General features: G+C 43.4%; 1 protein-coding gene across 1 annotated transcript in view; it reads left to right on the forward strand.

Moving 5' to 3' along the window:
* Positions 1–13021, forward strand: part of MECOM (MDS1 and EVI1 complex locus) — a 603498-nt gene that overhangs the window by 27353 nt on the left and 563124 nt on the right. The gene's annotated exons all lie outside the window — the stretch shown is intronic.

A 13021-nucleotide genomic window follows, 5' to 3' on the forward strand; every position in this document is an offset into this window, starting at 1 on the left:
AAGAGTACAGTTCCCTATAATGATCTATTACATAAGAGCTTAATTATCAGGTCCTTGAACTTATATGAAGTGCTTTGGGAACTTTTCTTATCCTCCAGGTGTTAGATTGAGTATTTTTTGCCAGAGCGATGTCTTTGATCAGAATTTCCTCTGCCGCCCCCACTTCTTTATTGCTGTTCTCCATGTCAAAGTTGGAGACATTTGTTTGTTTACTTTGCAGAGCCCATCTCTGATACTGGATTCCATGCTTGATGAGAGTAGATGCTGTGTCCCCTTTGACCCCAATTGCATAACCATTACCTTGCTCTGCACCTGGAACAATAGGAATGAGTGGTGTTTTTTAATATTTTATAAGCCCATGAATATAAACATCTATTGATTTAAATTTGAAGAGTAGATCCTCCAATCCAATTAAAACTCTGAAAGTTAAAGGTTTTAAAAGTTAATGAATTTGTGATTTAATGACATTCCATTTGAGTGGATTTAATGTTAAGTCAGATTATATGATTGTGTGATATTCCCCAATAACCTGAGCTTGGACACAGTTCCAGAGAACTAAGTTCTTCCAAATTTTCTTTATTTCTGAGTTTGAAGTTATTCATAGGACTCCAATTTCTGAGGTTCACTGGCTGTAGGTCTTTGGGTCCCAGAGTCAACTTTAGCACTCCCAGGCCTAGAATAGAATAGATTCTGGCATTCACAGCGTCTCCCTTGGATCTGATTCCAGTTACCAACTTCTGGGTAATTAACTAACTGAAGCATAGATTTATTTATTTATTTTTTTGACATTTTCAGTGTTGATTTAATTCAGCTGCGTGGTTCTTGCTTAGGGTCCATGTTGTTGTGGTCCAATATTGGAAGACTACTGAACTAGAGGTTCAAAGTGGCTCAAATGGCTGCAGCTCCTGTCTGTCAGAGCTTCATTGTGGCTTTCTACATTCTAGAGTATGTGTTTTTAAAAAATTTTAAAAATTTATTTATGCTAATTTTATTTAAAGGCAGAGAGAGAGAGAGAGAGAGAGAGAGAGAGAAACTCTTTTATACTCTAGCTTAATCCACAGATGCTTAAGCCAGAAGCTGGGAACTTAACCTGAGTCTCCCATGTGGGTGGCAGTGGGCCAAGAACTTGAGCCATCATCTGCTGCTTCCCAGGGTGTGCATTAGCAGGAAGCTGGATCAGAAGCAGAGTAGTGGGAACTTGGACCAGGTACTCCATAGGGATTGCAGGCATCTTAACTGCTGTGCCAAATGACCTCCCCATGGAGTGATTGTACATAACTTTTCCATATGGTTTGGACATCTTACAACTTGTCGGCTAGATTGCTGGGTGGAACATTCCAAACTACAAGGTTTTTAAGGACCTGGCATTGAAGTCATGCTTTGTCATTTCCGCTGTATCCTACTGGTCAAATGCATGTCACAGAGCCAGTCCAGATTCAAGGGGAGAGGATTTCTCAAGGACATGGATACTAGGATTCTTAGTGCATGGTAGAGTATGGGGGGGGGAGTTTTTTGGAGACCATCTACTGTAGTCTATTTTAGCAATGCACACATCACAGTCTGAAATGTTAGACCAGGTCTGGTCACAGAAAACTCTGCTCTATTTAGAAGTTGTCCATGTTTGTTTTGGATCATGGTGGGAATAGGGAAATGCTTTTCTCAGTGGATAGGAGTCCCAGGTCAGGAATGTGGAATTGTTATGACTGAAGATATTTTAAAATATCAGGAAATCGAGCCCAGGAGATCTTCGCTCTTCCTTGTCTGCTGTATGGCTCACCTGACATCGTCTGGGAGCTCAATCTGGAATAGAATTAAGAACCTTTGAAAGTCTAAAGGTTCCAGGAGGTGTGCTGTCCTGAGTGGCAGTTATAAACTGCTAAGGAGTGGCTGCATTGTCTTTAGAAGTTCATCTGACCCTTAGTTTCAGGAAAAAACATCTCAAGAATCTCTGGGCTTCTTCCCATCACTGAATTCTGGGCCTCCTTCATCAATCTCCTATTTCTTTTTTCTATTCCATGAAAAATGTATCCAAGCATTGTTTTGAAGCAGTAGAAAAGAGTGGTAATTATCAAATAACCCTCTTCATCTTTTAAAAATGTTCTCAGTAGGGAAAATGGTGTAGACATTGAAAATCTTGGTTTTAAGAAAGCATTACAGAGTTTCATATGTCGTTGTGGATAAGGCCATGAAAGTGGGCTGCATGAGTTAGACAGCTGTTGAAATAACCGTATCTAAAGGTCTGTGGATCTGTCAGACTGGGGAGACTGTTTGGTAGATGGCTGTAGTCGTCTGTCCTTGTCCTATACTATTTCACATTAGAATTCCTGATGCAGATAGAATGCCTCTTGAGTTTTTCAGATGACTTCACTGGGAGATATAGCCAATACAAAAGATAACAAAGTATGTTCCAAATTATTTTGTCAACTCAGAACTCTGCCTTATCACACACTAGACAAATGTAATATTGTTCATTTAGATTTAAAGAATTAATTGCATAATTATGGGAAGGCTTGACAACAAATTTAAGTCAAGAATAATTAGTTGAACAGAAGCTGTAAATGAGTAAGTGATATCATGCGGTTTCTAAAAAGCTAGCATTATATTAGGGTGCAATAAAGAAATAAATTAATTATGAAAATGATTCATCCCTATATAGTCTAGATTAGTCAGAACATGATCCAGGGTATTTTGTGCCATATTGATTATTATTTTTTCTTTCTTAAATTTAAAAAAGTTTTGATTGACATGTAATACATACATATTTTTAAGAGGTACAATCCATTATCTCAACGTGAATGAGTCTAAGTCAATCAGAAGAGGAAGCCAGACAAAATCCATTTTATTATCTTTTCTTTGTATTTGAAGCCTACCAGCTTCTCTCTTCCAGTTCTTTGTACAGTATATGATACATTATTGTGAATGATAGTAACTCCAGGTTTTTTTTTTTTTTAAGATTTTATGTATTTATTTGAGAGGTAGAGTTACAGACAGAGAGAGGGAGAGACAAAGAGAAAGGTCTTCCACCCACTGGCTCATTCCCCAGATGGCCCCAAAGGCTGGAGCTGAGTCAATCTGAAGCCAGAAGCCAGGGTTTTCCACATGGGTGCAGGAACCCAAGCACTTGGGCCATCTTCCACTGCTTTCCCATGCTATAATCAGAGAGCTGGATTGGAAGTAGAGTAGCCAGGGTTTGAACTGGCACCCATATAGGATGCTGACATCGTAGGCAGAGGCTTAGCCTACTACACCACAGCACTGGCCTCCGGTTTTTTTCATTATACAAATTTCCTATGAAGCTTTTGCACCAAAATAAACTTATTTTTAAATTCCATTTTCCAAAAACTTTTTGAAGTATCCTTTATCCCATAAGTCTCCAACTCAGCTCAGTTTTCTTTATATTTCCCCCACAATTCACATTTCTGCCTGCGGTGCTGGCATCCATATGGGTGCCAGTTCTAATCCCATCTGTTCCACTTCCCATCCAGCTCCCTGTTAATGTGCCTGGGGAAGCAGCAGAGGATGGTCCATGTACTTGGGTCCCTGCACCCACTTGGGAGACCCAGGAGAAGCTCCTGGCTCCCGGCTTCAGATAGGCCCAGCTCGGGCTGTTGCAGATGGAAGACCTTTCTCTTTGTCTCTCCCCCTTTCTGTCTGTAACTCTGCCTCTCAAATAAATAATCTTTAAAACAAAACAAAAAAAAAACAAAAAAAAAATGCCCGCGTTTCAAAGTTTTTTGCATGAAATTAAACTCATCTTTTAATTCTGTTTTCCACAAACTTTTTGAAGTATACTGTATGTCCAAGAAATTATTAATTATCTTGTTTGTTTTAAGCATTTGGTGTGTGGTAGGTAGTAGTGGGAGATGAGACTGAAAAAGTGAGTGGGGGGTTGGTTCCAACCTTGAATGCTGTACCAGCAGTGTGTGGGTTTATTTTGGTAGCCAATAGGAAGTAACCATACTTTGTAAATATGGGAATAATAACGATGATGATAATAATAAAGCTAGTAGTCATTGTTCTCAGCTCTTACATATGAAAGGTCTTGAAAAGTTCATAAAAATATGTATTATGAAAAAAACCATATGTGGATTTCCAAACTTTTCATAGAAAAATAAATTTACCTTTGTAAAAAATTATTATTGTTGAGAGAGAGAGAGAGAGAGAGAGAGAGAGAGAGAGAGAGAGAAAGTGTTCCTATCCACTGGTTCACTTCCCAAATGCCTGCAAAGCTGGAGCTGGGCCAGGCTAAAGCCAGGGACCTGGAATTTCATCTGGGTCTTCTATGTGGGTAGCAAGGACCCAGGTACTTGATCCATCACTTGCTCCTCCAATAGCAGAAGGCTGGAATTGAGAGCTGCAGCTGGGACTCGAGGCCAGGTACCAGCTTCTTAACCACTAGGCCAAATGCCTGCCCCTAAACGTATCTTTTTACTTCCGTTTTCCATGAACATTTTGAAGTACCCTGGTGTATGAACTTATTTAATTCTCACAATAGTCCTGGGAGTTAGACATTGCTATTGTCTTCATCTTACAGATGAGCAAATAGAAACAGGTTCAGTCACTCACCAAAGTCCTAGCATTCCAGGCCTGTGCTGTGCTCTCTCTATTCTCTGCACAAGGACCTCCTTAGCTCTGCTGCAGTTAAAAAAAACACTGTGGAGCTCTCCCCACCCCATAGCATTTCACTCCTTACTTCTACTGAAAACTACCCCACAGAAAAACAAGGTGCTAGAGATAGAGGAAGCAGATGCTTTAAAACAGTGATTAAGAAGCTGTGTTTGCTTTTTGGATTTTGAGGCCTTTCAAGTTTCAGGTTTGAACCGTGGGTCTTGGGCGGTGCATCCTGACTCTGGTTCACTGCCAACACTTGGGTGTGTCCCGTTCAGAGGAGTGATTTAAGAGTAATTTAAGTTTAAGTACTCCCAAAAGAACATTGCTCCAGTAGCATAAGGTTAAACTCTGGGTTTGCATGGCCCCAGGCAGGCATTTAAAGAAAGAGACCCTTTGGCCCTTGGTTCGAATCCTGCTGATGTCTGGCTGCCTTGCACTTCTGGTGCTACTTGGGTGGCACTGAGATGTCTGAGAGAGAGAACGGTGGGCTGGAGTTGTTTTGCCTTTCACTTTTTGCCTGTGTGTACTCTTTGCAACAAGGTTTAGTTAGCATCATCAAATTAGCTATCAGTGGAAGTTCTGAGCTAGTAAGCCAGCGGGGTGGGTTTAGTGGTGACTTTTATAACAATTAGTTTATAAAAAGCTTATGGAGTATGATCTCAGCAACTCTAAATAAGAGCTATAACCTGTCCTTTTCACACTGGCTAATAGACTCGTTAATCTTGTCACCAGCTTAGGGTGTGTGTGTGTGTGTGTGTGTCTGTGTTCTGGAGACTTGGGAATATTTATCTGAACAGCTTTGTTTTGGGAAGACCCACAGTAATTCATACACTCATGTGATTTCCATCTCCTATAGTGATGCTACGGAGCATCTGCATGGTTTTGCTCCAACTGCCCCTGTGCTGGAGACTGGCGGTCCCGTTCAGGACCGTGTTCAATGCCCATTTTGTGGGATGAGTTTAACAGCAGGACGGTGCTGCGGACACCAGACACACTCCTTCTCAGTCCCTTTTGCTGAGGTGACAACGGCCGTCTTCCTCCCTTCTCTTCCTTTTCTGACTTTGTTTCGGCGCTGACTTTCCGGTCCCCTTGTCTTTTGTGGGGCTTCCTTTTCCCTCTGTCTCCTTTTTCTGGCCTCCCAACCCCAGCCTCTTTTCTTGAGTTGCTTGGCCTGGAACACGGTGGCTTTACCCAAGACACAAGGAGGGTGGCTCACTGGGAGCGACACATGGAGGCCCCCGCAGTGGATGTTGGGATCCTTTGGGGACTTTCTTCCCAGTGCTTGATCAGAGGGCAGCGTGCAGATGAACGCTGTGCTTGCCGTGCGCAGTAAGCTGTCAGGAGGAACACAAGCCATGTATGTGATGCCTTCAACCACGCACCTCTGGTTCTGAATCCTGCTCCTGGGGGTTGACGTTTTGGAGAGACTAGAGTAGCTCAGCTGCCAGCCTCTTTCTTTCTGTTTTACACACACACACACACACACATTTATCTTCTGCCAAGATGTACAAGGGTGAGATAAATGGGAACATAAGGATCGTATTGTACTTGAGTTATCTCACTGCTGTTCCCAAGAAGCCTATTTAAATGGCTAGAGCATGTTAACCACATTGACAACGTGTTTCTCTGAGGTGGAAGTGAGCAAAACATCTGCTTTTATAATAGTCTGCTTGCCTGGATAGGCATGTACTGTTTTGTTGTTCCAGAAGGCTTTCAAACAAATATACTGGTGAGTTTCAATGGTTTGGAACTTCCTGTTTTGTGAATTAAAAAAAGCCTTTGGAGAATAGGCAATGTTCACAGAATTCTGTGTTGCTTCAAATATATTCTCAGTCTCCAGATTATTACAGAAAAGATTGACCTGGAAGCTACGTGGGATGGAAAGTAGACGATGGGTCCATTGCTGGTCCCCTTCAGTGCACAGCATTTGTTGATGCTGTTGGTTGAGACAATGAACTTAGTGTTGGAGAATCTTTGGCCAAGACATACAGAGCATAGGACAGACAAGCATCCTATAAAATGCTCAAAAAAGTCCATCTGAGCTTTTTCCTTCTGATTTACAATTATTGTCCAGCTAGAGCCCCTGAAAATCAAACCAAATAATATTAAAGAGCTTTGGGATGAGTTGACTGACATGGGTTTTCATGAATTTCATTAGGAATTTAGGGAACATCAGGCTTAATGATATTGCAAATAAAACAGCATTTCTAGTGTCCGTCTATGAAAGCTGTGACTATGACCAACCCACCGTTTGCTTCAAGAGCACAGGCTTGGAGTCTGGAATTTTAAGTTCTTCATTTCTTATATAGAATCTTGGTTGTCTTCATTCCGCTGGACTTTTTTTTTGGTTAAGATTTATTTATTTGAAAATCAGAGTTACACACAGAGAGAAGGAGAGGCAGAAAGAGAGAGAGAGAGGTCTTCCATCTGCAGGTTCACTCCCCAATTGGCCACGATGGCCGGAGCTGTGCCAACCCAAAGCCAGGAGCCAGGAGCTTCTTCTAGGTCTCCCACGCGGGTGCAGGGGCTCAAGGACTTGGGCCATCTTCTACTGCTTTCCCAGGCCACAGCAGGGGGTGGATTGGAAGTAGAGTAACCGACTAGAACAGTGCTGTATGGGATACTGGCACTGCAGTCAGCAGCTTTATCGGCTGCAGCACAGCGCCGGCCCTTCTCTGGACTTTGAGTTGGCCCAAATGTCAAATACACACACACACACATACAAACACAAGATAAAGCTCAGTGACTGTGCAACTATCTTTACCTCTTTGGCATTTGACTCATCCTGTATGTAGAGGGAGTAACCGATACAATTTTTTCCCAAGAAAGGGTGACCTGATGCTTGCTACATGGCATATTTTACATGGAGGACAATGTCACTGAATTTTTTAAGCCTATGTTTTGAATGAATCTAATGCATGTGATCTCTAAGAGACTTTTTTGGTAGCTCTATTTTGAATTTATACATGTATATGTAAATTCTTACCAGAATGCTTTTCGGGAAGTGAAAGGGAAAAAGTAAGTGAGGAAAGATGACAGCCAGTGGCCTTTACTTGCTCTCAGTTTCAGCTCAGCTGGGTTTGTGTATTTCCCCTCCCCACAAGCCAGGTGCTGCCGTAGACAGGTCGTGAAGCTCAGGGACTTGCAGAATTGGTGCTAAGTGTATGATAAACAGTCAAAATGCCATTGTTCTCCTTGAGATGGGAAAAATGAAAGCAGAACAACAGCAACGGAAATAGACACATGCAACCTCACATTTCCATAGCATTGGTGTGGGGTTTCCCAAAGTGTAGGGTGCAGACCAGAATGGAAATTGCAGTGATTTTAATGGTTCTTAGGCTGTGTTCTCAATAGTCTCGAACAGAGAAGTGAGAGTTGTTCCCTTTCAAACTCTTTTTGTCCTTCTAGTAACTGTAAAAATAAATGCAGTTTATTATACACCACTTTCTCTCTTCACCAATGAGAGAAGCTTAGTTGGGTAATAGAATTTAGCTAAAATGTAATAGCATTGTTTAATTTCCCCTCTTTTGACTATTCTTGTTTTTTAATGATTTATTTATTTATTTGGAAGTCAGAGTTGCACACTGAGAGGAGAGGCAGAGAGAGAATGTGTGTGTGTGTGTGTGTGTGTGAGAGAGAGAGAGAGAGAGAGAGAGAGAGGTCTTCCATCGCTGGTTTCACTCCACAACTAGCTGCAATGGTCGGAGCTGAGCTGATCCAAAGCCAGGAGCCAGGAGCGACTTCTGGTTCTCCCACAAGGGTGCAGGGGCCCAAGGACTTGGTCCCTCTTCTACTGCTTTCCCAGGCCATAGCAGAGAGCTGGATCGGAAGTGGAGCAGCTGGGACTTGAATTGGCGCCCATATGGGATGCCGACGCTGCAGTCAGTGTCTTTACCCACTGTGCCACAGCGTCGGTCCCTGACTATTCTATTACAGCAAATGGTATTGGTTTTCCGTTTGAAATTGTGTTTTCAAAAATGAATCTAAGGGACAAAATTGTGTGCTTCATGAAAATCATGAACTCTTGTCTAGATGACACACAGGTGCTTATGAATGATATTCCAGGATGGGAAATGCTAGCTGCAAATACACACACATACATACATATACACATACATACATATATATACACACACATATATATACACACACATACACACACATACATACATACATATATAAAAGCACTGAGACGCAAGGCTGTGATTTGAAGCCAGAGCGTTGACTCCCAGGCTGGGGGTCTCTTTGTGTATCCTTGGATCACACCACAGAGCTATGCACATTGCACCTGGACAGCCGATGGAGGAAGGTGTCGATGTGCTTTCTATGATATGGATATATATGGACATCAGGTTCTGTCTCTACGTGGGGTTGAAGGCTTCTCTCCCTCAGGCTGGGCGAGTCTCATGATGATAAACTTGAGGGTATAGTTTTGAGAATCATAGGTCTCTCCCTGCAACTTGTGGGCATTAAGAGAGAAATCATCCACTAGAAAACCCTGTTTGCTACAAGAATTCTTTGCACCTGTGCCACAAGCAAAGGTTTTTTTTTTTTTTTTTCCCCAGAGATTATATGAGGGGATTTTCAAAAAGGTCATGGAAAATGGATATTATGATTTCAATATTTTTTTGGCACAAAAGTCAACTTGTCTTTTATTTTCCACAAGCCTTTTGAAGTCCCCTTGTATTGTTCTGAGTTTGGCTTTCCTTCACCCTTAGTGGTGCAGTAGATGCTGGTGACTTTGAAATGGCTTGGGGGTTGTGACAGAGAGCTGCTGTGTGTTCCCCTCTGAGGAGAGAAGACAGGCTTCTTTCTTCATTATGGGGAGGGGGCACAAGTCACTCTCACTCTGTCTGTCAGTCGTTCTGGGACTTGTTCACATGGCCGAAGGAGAAGCCGGCAGGGACCCCTCCTTGGCAGGGCTCCAAGGCAGGGCTGGTGGAGGGTAGGTGGCCATGGAGCTGGCATTCTGCCTTGTCGAGGGGCTCTGCTTTGATGGATGGCCGGGCAGCCTGTGCTGCACCGACCCCCAGCAGTGGCAGAGGTGCTGAAGTGTGTCCCCGTTAACTCCATGCTGAGTGGTGAACTGAGGGAGAGCAAAGCCTAGGAAATAGGCCTCAGTCACAGCGGTGGAGCCAGAATGACCAGCAGCAAAACATGCTGCTTGTCCCTAATCTCTCGGTAGTGGCAGCAGCAGTACTCTTGAAGTCTTAGCAAGGGATTCTAGGAAAGAGAGAGCAGCTTTCCACAAAGGCGTGACTTACACTTATGTCTGTGTTCTTGCATACACACACACACACACACCTGTCTGATCTCATCCTTAAGAACAACTAAAACATGCCTGTCCCAGGGGCTGGCGTTGTGGCGCAGCAGGTAAAGCCATCCCATATGGGCACCAGTTCATGTCCTGGCTGTCCTACTTCAATCCAGCTCTCTGCTAATGCAACTGGGAAAAGCAGCGGAAGAAGGCCCAGGTGTTTTGGCCCCTACACCCATGTGGTCTCTTGGCTTAGGCTGTTGAGGCAATCTGGGGAGTGAACCAGTGGATAGAAGCTCTCTTTGTGTAACTCTGACTTTCTAATGAATAAATAGATCTTCAAAACACCCACCTGTCAAAAAAATTAAAAACAAACAAACAAACAAAAAAACACCCACCACTACCACCAACAAAAAAATGCCTGTCCCAACAGAAACTCTTGGCTGGAGAGTGGAGCTATTGGCCACACGTTCACTATGTGTGGTGTTAATCGACTCAACATTTAGAAAGCTCTGGGTGGGGAGCTGGAGTGCATTCTTCCCAGCTTTACATTCACAAACGGTCTCACATTTAATCTTGTGTGAGATTTCCTTCAAATGAAGATATCCGGTCTATGCTGTAACAGAGATACATGGAGACCTGAACCAATCTCATCAAATAACCTTAAACTTGTGTTACATTACAAAGGCATGCATCTGCACACTACTGTGATCTTAGCAGATATATAAATCTCATATTTACAAGTCTTTTTAAAATGAAAAAAAGTAAAAATTGCAAATGTGTGAGAATTTTTATGTCTTTCTTTTCTTCCTCCTCCAATGAACATTTTGAGAGCTTGGAGTGGAAAGGTAGGGGAGAGAAAGTTCCAAGAAGGAGCAAGGAAGTGAGGGAGGGGAGGGGAAGATAAGGGCAGGAGTGATGTTTTTCGTGGATTGAGTGCTTAGAGTTCTTTGGGAGGTAAACACTGTAGAAAGCCATTGTGCTTCTGCATATTGCTTTAACTGCACTCCAGTAAGCCAGACTGTACCTGGTGGAGGATGTTTATCAAAGCAGAATGGTCAAGAACTCTTCCCACCACACAGTGCTCCTTAGTACACAGCAGCTGACCTCGTGGTCTGCAATAGCCCCCTGTGCTTCTTTTCTCTAGGCCTTTGCATATGCTGCATCTCTAGCACAGACCAAGAAGACTCCTTCCTCTGAGCCTCCTCTGCAGAACTTGGAGTCATCCCTGAAGACCCAAAGCACTTGCCTTCTCTCCTTTGAAACTTTGCTGGCCAACCCTTCAGCATAACCCTTGCACTCCCACTGCTCCATGGAACGAGTTGTTCCCTCTTCTGAGATGCCTGGTGCCTTGGCAATGGGTCTGGGTAGCTGCTTGAGTCTCACCACACCATAAGCTTCCTATCTAGGAATATGCCTTATTCATCCTTGAATCCTTAGCCAAGTAACTTCAAAGAAAAGGTGCTCCATAAATGTTAACCTCAATTGAATCTTTTAATAAAATGATGAGTGTAACCTCTAACGCTATAAAAAATTAAACAAAAACCCTCAGATGCAACAATGTGCACTAAAAATTAATTTGAAAACTTTCCTTCCATCTACTGTTAGCAAAGTACTTCGTTTTTATAGGCCTCTCCTGTGCTATAAAACTCTTGAGTGTTCTAAAAATATTTTTAAAAAATAGGCATTTAGAGCCCCTTTAATGAACTACTTCCAAATGTGGTGAGGATGTTTGAGGCTTTCCCACAGCAGGTGCAAAGCCAGCATTTGGAGCTGAATACCAGAAATCTGGGAATTACTGGTGCAGAGACGGAGAGGTGTCTGCATTGAAGGGCCACATAGGCTGTAGTAAGTGGCACGGTTCTCGGTGGGACCCTGGGATAAAGGAGCGAAATTCTTTTTTAAAAATTATTTATTTGTGTGTTTTTTAAAGATTTATTTATTTATTTGAAAGTCAAGAGTTACACAGAGAGAGGAGAGGCAGAGAGAGAAAGAGGTCTTCCATCCACTGGTTCATACCCCAGTTGGCTGCAATGGTTGGAGCTGCGCTGATCTGAAGCCAGGAGCCAGGAGCTTCTTCCAGGTCTCCCACACGGGTACAGGGGCCCAAGGACTTGGGCCGTCTTCCACAGCTTTCCCAGGCCATAGTAGAAAGCTGGATCGGAAGTAGAGCAGCTTGGACTCGAACTGGCACCCATATGGGATGCCGGCACTGCAGGCAGTGGCTTTACCCACTATGCCACAGCATTGGCCTTTATTTATTTTTATTTATTTGAAAGGCAGGGAGACAAAAAGAGAGACAGAGAAAGAAATCTTCCATCTGCTGGTTCACTCTCCAAATTCCCTCAATAGCCAGGGCTGGGCCAGGCTGAAGCCAGGAGCTGGAATGCTATCTGGGTCTCCCATGTCAGTACCAGAGACCTAAGTACTTGACCTGTCACCTGCTGCTTCCCAGGGTGGGTGTAGCAGGAAGTTTGAATTGGAAGCAGAGAGGGACCCATACTCATGCATTCTGATACACGTTGTAGGTGTGCTGTCTGCACCAAGGTTTGAAGTTCTTTGTGGGGTGCTGCTTGGTATGGAGAGTTGCTTTCAGAGTGCTTGCAAAATGGTTCACGCATCTCCACTGACTCTGACTTTGTGGCTGTGCAGGCAGCCTTGAGTCTGCCACTTCACCTATGATCTGACCACAGCGCTGCTCCAGTCTGCAGTGTAAATCACAGCTCTCTTTGCTCCCTCATAGAACTGTAAATTAATTCTTGTCCTCTCTCCTGATTTTCTAATGGCCCTTGTTTATAAGTGCTTTATGGTAAAGGGTGTTTGAGAAGGCCATTCATCTATTTCACAGTTTTGAGAAGGACAAAGGCTGGTGTAAAACAGGGCAAGAAACAGAATAGGGCTTAGTGTTTGTGGTGTAGCAGGTTAAGCCACTGCTTGGCATGTCCACATCCCATATGGGAATACCAATTCTAGTTTCAGCCACTCGACTTCTGATCCACCTTCCTGCTAATGCCCCTGAGAGGCAGCAGATGATAGTGCAAACACCTGGGTTGCTGCCTCCCACATGGGAGACCTATATAGAGTGCCTGGCTCAGCCCTGGCTGTTGTGAATGGGGGAGACAACCATTGGAGGGAAGATCTCTCTTTCTGTTT

The sequence above is a fragment of the Lepus europaeus genome, chromosome 2, assembly GCF_033115175.1.
Source record: "Lepus europaeus isolate LE1 chromosome 2, mLepTim1.pri, whole genome shotgun sequence".
Lineage (NCBI taxonomy): Eukaryota > Metazoa > Chordata > Mammalia > Lagomorpha > Leporidae > Lepus > Lepus europaeus.